Source organism: Mus pahari, chromosome 7, assembly GCF_900095145.1.
Source record: "Mus pahari chromosome 7, PAHARI_EIJ_v1.1, whole genome shotgun sequence".
Lineage (NCBI taxonomy): Eukaryota > Metazoa > Chordata > Mammalia > Rodentia > Muridae > Mus > Mus pahari.
The window spans coordinates 201,525-213,331 of NC_034596.1; the positions used below are offsets into that span (position 1 = coordinate 201,525).

Sequence of the window (11,807 nt, forward strand, 5' to 3'; positions counted from 1 at the left end):
TGACACACCTACTCCAACCAGGTCACACCTATTCCAACCAGGCCACACCTCCAGATGGTGCCACTCCCTGGTCCAAGAATATACAAACCATTACAGTAATAACTAAGAAGTTGTTACCAGGAGTGGTACTGCTGTGGCAAGCTTGACGGGCCGCTTGTTGGTAGAAGCAGACTTTTAGGAGATGCATTAGGAAAGCAGTTGAAAGGTGGGGCTTAACATCCTAGTAGGAGCCTGAAAGATAGTAATGCTGAAGGCTAATTTGAATGGTGTAGGACCAGCTCAAGAGTTTTACAAGCTGACCCAGAGACCATTCTTGTGATAATTTGGCAAAGAATGTAGCAGCTTTTTGCCCCAGTCCTAAGCATCTGTCTGAGGCTAATTAAAGAATCTTGGATTAATGTCATTGCAGAAGAGACTTCACAGACGTCTGGTATAGACTGCATGAAGGTGTGCGTGAAGCCTGGGCAGTGTTGGAGAACCCGGCAGAGACATGGGATACCTGCCAAGCAGATTGTGGAACTAGCCCAGGAGAGAGAAGTGTGTTGCAGTCAACAAAACTGAAAGGATCTGGACATCTGAAGAACACGTTGACATCAGACACAGATACAGAACTTGGAGTCTATCCTACTTGGTGTCAGTTTTGCTTTGGTCCTGTATTTTATCACTATGCTTTCTTGCCTTCCTTTTGGAATGGTGATGTATATTCTGTGCTACTGTATGTTAGAAGACAGTTAAGAGACTGTCTTTTTTTTTCTTCCATTTTCGAATTTAGATTTATTGAATAAATTGACTGAGTATGTCACAATATCAGGTACAAAAATATTTCTTATGCTACAAAGTATCCTGAAGCCTGTCTGTCTCTTTCTCTACACACACACACACACACACACACACACACACACACACACACACACACAATTTTTTAATGAAACGTTCCATGACACAGCATTGTCCATTGACAAGTGTGTTCCGTTATAGTTGTCCTCACAGTCACTGGAGTAAATCTGCCTGGGCGAAAGGATGATGGATACTCAGTCTGATGAGGAAATGCGTGGGATCCTCCCCCTTCCAGGCCATCTAAAGCCCAAGGAGCTCCGCTGAAACTTGAGACTGTCTTGAGTCTTAGAAAAGCCCTGGACTTTTAAACAGTGTCAAGACTGTGTGTGACAAGACTATGGGGATTTTTTTAGTTCACCTAATTGTATTTTGCATGATGATATGGCTACAAGCCTATGGAAGCCAGGGACTATAATGATGGTTGGAATGAGAATGGGCCCCACTAGTTCATATATCTGCATGCTTAGTCACTACTTGATAAACTATTTGTGAAGTTTTCAGTGGGGAGTGGAGAGATGGCTTAGCTGTTAAGAGTACTGACTGCTCTTCCAGAGGCCCTGAGTTCAAATCCCAGCAACCACATGGTGACTCACAACCATCTGTAATGAATGAGATCTGACACACTCTTCTGGTGTGTCTGAAGACAGCTACAGTGTACTCACATAAAATAATTAAAAAAAAAAAAAAAAAAAGAGTTGCTTTGGCCATAAAGTCTCTTCATAGCCATAGAACAGTGATTAAGATATAATCCTTGTTTATTTTCTCTTCCTTGTTGAATTGGCCAGAACTTCCAGGAACAGAAGTAATGTTGTTCCTGAATCAGAGGAAATAGCATCAGTAACTCATGTCAGGTCTGACAGATATATTGTTAACATGATTTACCTTAACTGACATTCTGAGCATTAGTGAATTTGGACTCCTAAAACAAACCCGTTAGTTTTTGACATGCTATCTGTTATACATAGCCAGATTCAACATGCAAATGTTTTTAAGATCGTAATTATTAACACACATTATTAACGGTTTACACGGTGACACAAATCTGCTGAAGATTTTTGGGTACTAACTAGTTTCTTTTTTATTTACATTCACTATGTAAATAAGAAAAGTCAGGTCAGAATTTCCCACTCTGCTATTTGTTTCCAGTCTAACCTTTATTTCTGCTCTTTATTTCCTTTTTTCTTTTTTTCATTTCTTGGGGTGGGGGACATCAACTCATTTTATTTGCACCTCCACTGTTGTCTTTCATTTACTGTTTGCTTTTGAAACAAGGTCTCATGTAACCCAGGCTGGCCTTTGATCTTCTGGATTCCACTTTTCTGGTGCTTTGCAAGAACAACCCATCCATCCCCTGTCCCTCTCCTCACAATACATTTTAAAAATAGGCCTGTGCCACCATGCCAGGCTCCTCCTTACCTCTTCCCTCTGTTTTAAAATTGTATATGTACAAGTGAGTGTTTTGCCTGCATATATGTATGTGTATCACATTGGTGAAATGCCTCGTACAGATGCCAAAGAGGCTCAGATTCCCTGGAACTGTAGTCTCAGATGTTTGCAAGCTGCCATGTGGATGCTGGGACTCACACTCTCAGCCCTGCTCTTAGCCACTAACCAACCAATTTTCTCAGTTCTAACTTGCTTTTACTGGTGAAGGATGGTCTTACTAGATTTGGAATTCTAGCTAAGTATTTCTTTTTCTTTTGCTGTTTAAAAAAGCCATTCGGTTGGGATTTCGTAGTTTCGGTGACAGATGGGTCATTATCTTTTCTGCTGTTACCTAAAGGGCATGACTGGTAGCTCTGGTAGCATTCTTCATGTGTTTGGTTGCTTAGTTTTGTTTTTGAGTCAGGGGTCAAACCACATAGCTCTGGCTGGCCTCAAACTTGGAATTCAAAAAGGAATTTTCAAGTGTCAGCCAAGTGAGGTAAGCTATTTTACCAATGGTAGGTCAGTGTTTGATTGGAATACTCTTTAAAAAAAATCTTGAGATAATAATTTTAAAGACTATCAGCCAATTAAGGAAACTGAGGACAATATCAACAATTAAAGAGCTGACTTTGAGTGTTTTTTCATAGTCCTGGTTAGTTGGCAGTTGTTACTAACACTCTGAGGAGCTAGTATTCAAACTGAGACTGCAAAGTTAGCCTCTAGGATAGCCAGTGTAGAACTACAGCAAGACTGCTTTCAAAGAAGCTGAGAATGAACAACTCAGTGCGACTAAGAGCAGACCCTGGTAAGTTACACCCAATGGGGGTAAAAATAAGATAGGGACGGGGAAAGGCCTCAGTTGGACAAACTATATGTAAAGGCCCTTTAAAGCCTATGATAGTTACTCTGCAGAACAATACCTTAACCTATCATGTTATCAAACCAGTAGTATCAGTAACCAACTTCTTTTGTCCTCATAAACTTAACCATTTCTAGTTTTGTGATTATGGCAGTAATTTTAACTTAATAAGTTTCAGAATGAAAATTATTTTATGTGAATAAATGTATCTGTGTTATGAGCATATGAGTGCAAGTACTATGGAGACCAGACGTGTGGCATCCCTTAGCATTAGAGTTACAGGAAGTTGGGTGCTGGGAACCAAGTATAGATCTTTGTGTAAGAACAGAGCATGTTCGTAACTGCTAATCTCTTCAACCCATGAAAATTATTCTTAACCATTACCACTACAGAATAGTTTTAGATAGGGTCTTGATATGTAATCTACACTGACTTCAAGTTCAAGATCTTCCTACCTCAGACTACTGAGTGCTTGAGTTACAGGTACATATGTGTGACCTCACTACCCAGAACTTAATGCTACTTAACAAGTTCAACTTCAAACTGTAAGAACTCCCCCACCACAGTTTGCAAACACAGTGTATGTCATTTTAACAATAGCATTTTCATTTCCCATGTTATCAAAAGTCAAAATAAGTTAGATCTTTATTCTCATAAGTCTACAGCAAATTGTTTCTTAATTCAAGGTACAGCCTCCTTCAGATCTTAGGCGCAAAAGCAATTTCCACATCAAAATAGATTTACTGTATAGCTAAACAGCTTTCACCCAGCTCTGTGAAAATCGTATGTAACACAGCATATTAAAAGACAAATGTCCAAATATTGTATAAATGTGTTCTAATTAATGAATATGCTCAATTAAAATCATATGTTTATAGGCCACTGTTAACATTTGGTGACTCTAACTGTGAAAGGACATCTTCCAAGATTAAATACATAAAAATCTCATTACAGATCACCACTAGCAGATGAGCACTTAAGTCAAATGTGATGATCAATACTGAAAAGGCTAACTTTGAATCTTAGGTAAAATGTTAGTCTCTCCAAAAGAATTCCATTCCAGTGATTACATAAACCCAAACTGTACTTAACCACTTTAGTACAATTTTTTTTATGTGTGAAAATTTTCCACTACAGGATTGTCTTTTGAACTAAGAAAGATGTGTGATGTAACTTCATGCATCCTGTATGCACACTAGAGTTTATCTTTCTCTGTCACCTGTACTTTCTCCAATTTACTCTAACAGAAAGGACAACAGGAAAATAAAAGGAACCAATTCTATACCTTTGCAGGTGTGCCTCACGAAATCTTAGATATCTATTTCCATCTCATTTACAACCCACCATCCCTCATCACCCCATCACTGACTAATATCAGCTACTCTAGAGTAACTAAATTCTGTATAGGCAATTCTTCTATATTGAGTATAAGTCTATTAGCAACAAAAGCAAAAGTAACACTTTTAGTGTTTTTCATGAATTCTCAAAGGGACCTGTGACACACTCTAAGTAATACCCCCACCCACCCACCCACACACACTGGCAAACAAAACAGGTGGTGTAGTATGATGAGTGAAAGATGTTAATAAACAGGCTGGGATGATACTGCTCAGGAATAAAGAAGTATCCAGTTCAAAGCAAGAACTCCTCTTGTGCTGACATTGAGGGGACACTCTACACACTTTGACACACTCCTGACCAGAGGCATCAAACTACCAGGAATCTAACGTGTTCACTGCCATGCAATTCAGTAAAATACTGAGATAAAAACAGTAAAAATGATCAATTACGCCCAGCTCTTGAAATTATATCTTTGTCTATATGAGAAAATGCAAAGTATCCAGACGTATGTCTGCTGCATACAACACAGTAATTGTCTCAAAGGAAAATACATGACTGAAAACTGTTGTTACCAGACTTACATAATTAACAGATAGTCTCAAATCAAACAAAATCAATCATTTCAAAGAAAACAGTACTTGTAGGCAATGATGAAGAAGTTCAAGATTTCAGGAAACCTTGTCTCCTCTAATACTTCATCCCATTCTTAAAAGTCTACTTTTAAGCTCATCCCATTCTGATGAGCTCTACTGACATTTAGATGAGTTTAGAGCTATATAATTCAGTGAGCCATTTTCCAAACGACCAATGTCCATCACCAAGGCATGCGTAAGACATTTATAATTTATAGTACAAGATAGATTTAGGTTAATGTAGAAAAAAATTATAATTTGTATTACAACTGAAAAAGTCCCTTGTTGATTCTTGATAATATGAGAAAGTATTCACAGTTGTCTGAAACAGTTGGCTACTTATTTACTTACTTACTTGAGATGGTATACAGCCCTGGCTGACCTGGAGTTCACTGTGGAGACCAGGGTGAACTTTAACTCACAGAGATGTGCCTGCCTCTGCCTTTCCAGTGTTGGGCATTACATATGTGCACCATGGCTGGCAAAGACACCATTTCCAAATTCAGTAAAAATACAGATACAGGCAAAAGTGCTTGTTCCCAAGCCTGCTTAGCTGAGTTGGTACCCCAGATACAACATGGTAGAAGCAAAGAACCAGCTTCCAAATGCTGTCCTCTGACTTTTACAAACACACATGCATGCATACAAAATAAATGTAATTGTAAAATACCAACATAGATACAATACAAATACAGATTTTCTTCATGTATTTCAGCCAAGACCATGAATCAAAACAGACTGAACCTGACACCCAGGAGGCAAAGGCAGAGGCAGGCAGATCCCTGCAAGTTCCAGGCCCACTTTATCTACACAGAAAATTCCAAACCATCAAAGGCTACATGAGACCCTGTCTCAAAACAAGCAAACAAAATACAATAACCAAGGACAATGAAACAAAGAGAGATAAGAATTAACTGTCTCTTGTGCAGACTTTAGGTTTACACAAATGAATAACAACATTCTCAATAATTTATGAAGTTATTTTCTTCACAAATAATCACTTATGCTAAACTGCAGTGACTTGCTTCAAATAAATTAATCATAAAAGTTCTTATGTTTTGTAGGTGTTCTGGTGGTAGCTTCTGTTACACTGGGATATTTTAATGCTCTTGGAATAAAACTCCTTTATAGTGAAATAAGCTGGGTCAAAACCTCCCTGTTACAGTATGAACATGGACCAACCACCAAAAGCATGTTTCTGCTGTGCACATGTCTGCTTGTCCTTCCTTATACAGGGCAAGGAAATTTGAAAATCTATCTGGCCAGTGACTCAGGGAAGTTAGGAATACTTTATAAATCACTGTGCTACAAACATGAAGAGCTAGAAGAAAGGACAACACCCGTGCATTACAAATTCCTACCAAGAATTAAAGATCATCCTCCACCAAACCAGGGGCCTTGGCTAGTGCTGTTTATAATTCCTTTCCCTTCAGAACAGGTTTCTCCATTTGGGTCTTGTACCTCCCATAAAAATATAAAGACTGTCTCAGTTTTTCCATCTCATTAATCAAATGGAGATTCTATTTTGGAATGTACTTCAGAAAACAGCTGTAAAAATTACACTTTATCTACTAAAAACAACTTTAGAAACATGGCAACTCAGTTTTCAGAATGAAGTGATACACAGTAAGAAAGATTAGTGACCTTGACCTCTCTTTCCAACCTTCATGGATCCTACTTTTTTTCCCTAAGAGAAACAAGCCATGAAATGGTTATTTATAGTTACAAAAAAAGTGGTTGCCAGAGGTTAGAAATTTGTACCCTGACAAAGCTAAAAAAATCCCAGGATAGTCAAGAGTCTACCATACTCCAGTAAACCATTTCTTGCCTACGGACACTGAATTAATTCTAAAACTTTTGTTTCAGAAATACTCAATGGGAGTTTCGTCATAAAAAATACCTTAACATTTCTATTTACTGGTATGAATTTGCCACTATGGCCACTGAAAATGGAATAGTCAAATGATAAATGTAAAGAGTATGAGGGTATACACCTGTAGTCCTAGCTACTTGGGAGTTCCGGTCAGAAAATTCAAAGTTCAAGGCCTGCCTGGGATACATGGCAAGCTCAGGGCCAGAATGGCTATTCTCTTAGCAAAATTTGTTAAAATAAAATAAAATAAAATAAAAGAGCTGGAGAAGTATCTCACCAGTAGAGTACCTTCAATATAATGTCCTTTAGTAATTAAAGGAGGGTGGGGTAACAAAATCATACTAGAGTTAGCTTGCTGTTCTCTTTGCAGATAGTAATTCGAATACATCTCTAAATTTCAATGAATTCTTATTTGGAAACTTCACAGAAAATATCTCTGGAGGTGTTTGTTTGTTTCTCAAATCAAGTCAGTTTCCTTTACTTGCTGGACAAACAAGGACTGGTCTACTATGACTTAGTGTTTGACTCACCTCTCCCCCAGAACACTCAGAGAAGAAAAGTCTACCTCCAATGATCTACTCTCCAGCCTGCTCTTATGTCTAATGGGTCCTACCTCATGTTCACACACAGTATGAAGATGTTCTCTGTGAAGGAAGAGGCAGCCAGAGCAGCTGGCACCTGCTTCAACCTGTCTTTTAAACTGCTGGGCTTGAACTTGAAGCAATGTAATAAGTAAAGAAGCTTTAACTCTCTGCCAAGTTTTCCAAAAGTCTAAACACAGAGTTACCACGTAACAATTCCCCTTCCAGCAATCTAGCCTAGGGAACTGAAAGTCTAAATCCACTCAAAAACAAGTCGAGAGCAGGATTATCCTCAAAGGTCAAAGGGAAAACAACTCAAATAGCCATCAGCCAATGAGTATTTCTGAAAATTGTTACACAGACACAATGGAGTATTATTCAGCCATAAAAGGAATGAAGTACTAATACATTTTATAACACAGTTGAAACTTGAAAACATTAAAAAAAAAAAAAAAAGAGGCCCAGGAATTACAGCCTTTAATCCCAGCAGAATCTCTTGAGTTTGGGGCCAGCTAAGGCTACACAGTAACACCTTGTCTCAAAAACTAAAAGAAAAAGAAAATTAGTTACAAAAGACCACATCATATACACTTTCATTTACATAATATGTGCATAAACAGGCAAATCTGGAGAAAGAAGGCAGATTAATGATCTGCTCTACTGCCTAGACTAGAGGGAGACAGATGAAGAAAAAAGAAACAGGGCTTGTGGGGGTGGGGGGAGGTGGAAGGGAGGGAGAATGTTCTAAAGCTGACAGTGGTGACAGCTGCAAAACACTGTGGACACACTAAAACTCACTGACTAACACAGCAGCGATAGGCAAACCATGTGGGATATGAACTGTATCTCAAAGTTGCCTTTAAAAGGGAAGGTTTGGCCTGGAGCAATGGCTCAGCTGTTAAGAGCCTGGCTATTCTTGCAGAAGACTTGGGTTCAAATCTCAGCACCCACAGGGTGGCTCATCACATTGTAATTCCAGTTCTAGGGCATCTTCTGGCCTCCAAGGGCACCATTTTATTCTCTTTCTCAAAGCATCAGGATTCTACTTACTTTTGACTTCTTTCAAAATAAACTCAGCGTTTGGAATGTTACCTAAGGCCCCCAGGTGACTCCCACTTCCACTTCAAATATCTAGAGAACTCTAAGCAAACTAATCTGAACTTAAGTAATCAATTATGATAAGTCACAAGACTATCGTAGGGTCACTACAGGTGACAAAACAGTTATTGTTTAGTTGTAAGTAAAACTTAAATCAAGAAAATAATACTGGAGAAGCACACCCAATCCAAACAATGTACCAGTATTTTTATTTAAATGCCCTAACGTCAAACAAAGTAACATAAAAAAGTAGTTACTGAAAGTGAGTGCCCTTAACTGGCAATCAGAGTTTAATATATTTTTAGACGAAGAAACTGTAACATAAAGTAAACACTTTAAAATGAGACTAGGTTCTGATCAATTTTTTTCTCTTAATGCAAAATCATTTTTACAAAAGCAAGGTTTTTTTTCTTGTTGTTGTTGTGTTTTGCTGGTCTAGAGCTCAGAGAGATCTGCCTGCCTCAGCCTACTGGGTGCTGGGATTAAAGCCACATCTTTTTGCCCAGCCAAAAGCAGTCTTTATTTATTTGTTTGTTTGGTTTTGGTTTTTTTCGAGACAGGGTTTCTCTGTGTAGCCCTGGCTGTCCTGGAACTCACTCTGTAGACCAGGCTGGCCTCAAACTCAGAAATCTGCCTCCCGAGTGCTGGGATTAAACGCCTGGCCCAAAAGCAATCTTTAATTGATAGACAACACTGCATCTTTTAGGTACACATATTTTAAGTGCATATACTGTGAAATGGCTGAACAGACTGAATCCACACACTTTATCTCCCAAGGCGGAATATATTTATCATACTTGTCCTTAGAGCACACATTCTCGAAGGTTCTCTTTACACTTTCAATACAATGACCACTAACTGTAGTCTTGCTATGGATAGACATCTTTATAATTACGTATCTTTTAATGTTCACTTTCATTTAGGACACACAAAATATATAACCAAGTTATTCTGTTCTGCTAGGCAACTTTGCAGAATAGCACCACTTGAATTTGAATTAAATTAGCATGTAACATCACTGAAAACTAAAGTAGACTGCTCGGCAGAGGTGGTGCATGCCTCTAATTCCCAGTATTTGGGGAGGCAGAGTTTGAGGTAGCCTGGTCTACAGAGCAAATTCCAGGATAGCCAGGTACACAGAGAAACCCTGTCTCAAAAAAAACATTTTTTTTTTCAAGATTGAATTTACTCACTAGAAAACCCAAGACTTCGAAATTTATTTGAACAGGCTTAGGCTTGGGGAGGAAAGAAGGGACTGGTAATATTTTAGAGTAACAACAGAAACAGTCTTCATCTGGATTAAGGAACAAGAATGTAACAAAACTACTAATAAATTGTACATTCAAGACAGGAAGAGCAGGAAGGCTAGGAAACCCTGAAAAGTCACTTGTTTATACTGAGCTGCTTGAGTGAGGAGTGTGCCTTATCTTTGATTCCTGGTGCCTGGCAGTGCAGTCAATAAACACTTGCTATATTAGAAAAAGGAACGTATTCTTACCCAAGAAGGGGGGACTGGTGGGTGCTGGTGACTGACGATAGAACCAAATATTTAACAATGATATAGCTGAGGCTACTTTCCCCCTTTTCTCTACAACTCCCATTCTACTAGTTGCATTTAAGCATCTGTAACCGTAAAGAAGTACATTTGGTTTAAAGGCTTCTAGATCGGTTTAAAATACATGCATCTGCTATAAAGTAAATATGAAAAAATAAAATTTTTTCTAAACTGTGATAAAAACTTACCCAAATTTAATTTAAAATTTAGATTATATGAAAACAGCGGTGGGCTTAAATTCCCCTTCTCCGAAGAGTAACAAAATATAAAAATTTAAAAGAACTGTATTTCCCTAATAGAGCCAGCCATGTACTACAAGCGTAAGTTTTTTTTTTACTGAACAAATTTCTCACAGACCCAGCAAGATGTTTCTATCAATTAAAGACCACAAAATCCCAAGCAGTAAACACAGCAAGCAGCAGGGGGCCTCCCAGGAATAACTTGATACTAAAGGAAAAGGTAAATAAGAAAGAGTTCCTGGTAAAAGTTCTGTCTCTTTCTCAGCCTTAAGGCTGCTGGAAAGCTTTTACATCTGGAGCATATAAACAGTTGTTTTGTTGTTGTTTTAAACAGAGAATAAATACTTCATACTTTAGTTGAAGAAAAGTCACCCCTCTCCACGCTCTTTCGTAAAATTCCAAACACAAACAGCTTCGCAGTAGTAAACATACGCATTCATTAGGAGGCTGACAAAGAGACTCTTAATCACTCAAAAAGGCAACTCTTTTTTACACACTCCACAATTAGTGACGACGCAAATTTTAGAGTAAAAGGGTTCTTTTGACCAAGACCCGCCTTTAATTTTGAGTAGTATCCCCCAACGAACCAATACATTTAACTACTGGTCTCTCCATTTCCTCTTTTCTCCGTATGTTCCCACCAACACAAAACTAATCAATAAAAGCCTAAGAACCGGAACTTCAAATGCGGCGAACGCTTGTAAAATACCTTTTAAGTCCAAGAGATTATTCACAACAGACATTTGCTAAGTTTGTGCAGAAATTAAATTCGGCTCAAACGTTTTTTTTTTTTTGTTTTGTTTTTTTTTGTTTTTTTAAAAAAAAGAAGCCCCCAAATCAACCCCTTCAGCACATGTCTCCGGGCGTTTCGTATTTCTAACGGACGTCTTTAACCTGATCCAGGATTTTTACTGTTTTTTTATACTCCAGATAATAAATGGTAAGCTAGTCAACGTATCCTCACCCTAATTCTTTCTAGAGCACCCAGTAAAATGCAAACGATCCGAGAGCCTTACTGGGAAGGTTTTTTGTAAAATTCACTACCGGAACGACCATCGGAGGCTGCCAAGGGCAACGCACAAAGAGAACCGAGAAATACACATTCCACGGACACACAAAGCCCAGCGGCAGGCATCCTCGCCCCTTCTTCGGAACGGTCTGCGGAGGCCAGCAGAGCGGCCAAGCGGAGCCCGGCCGCCTCTCCGGAAGGCTGTACCGGCCGATGGGCCTCGGGCCTCGCTCGGCCCGGCCTCCCGGCCCGCCCGCCCGCCCGCCCGCCAGCCCGCGCTCCCGGCCTCCTGGGGCACCCGGCCCACCCGCCCGCCCGCCCTCCTCCCCGACCTCCGCTCCAGCGGGAAGGGCCC

The 11,807-nt window shown here is 39.2% G+C and overlaps 1 protein-coding gene across 1 annotated transcript in view; it reads right to left on the reverse strand.

Moving 5' to 3' along the window:
- The window catches only part of Ppp1cb (protein phosphatase 1 catalytic subunit beta), a 33,478-nt gene that overhangs the window by 21,208 nt on the left and 463 nt on the right, over positions 1 to 11,807 (reverse strand). The gene's annotated exons all lie outside the window — the stretch shown is intronic.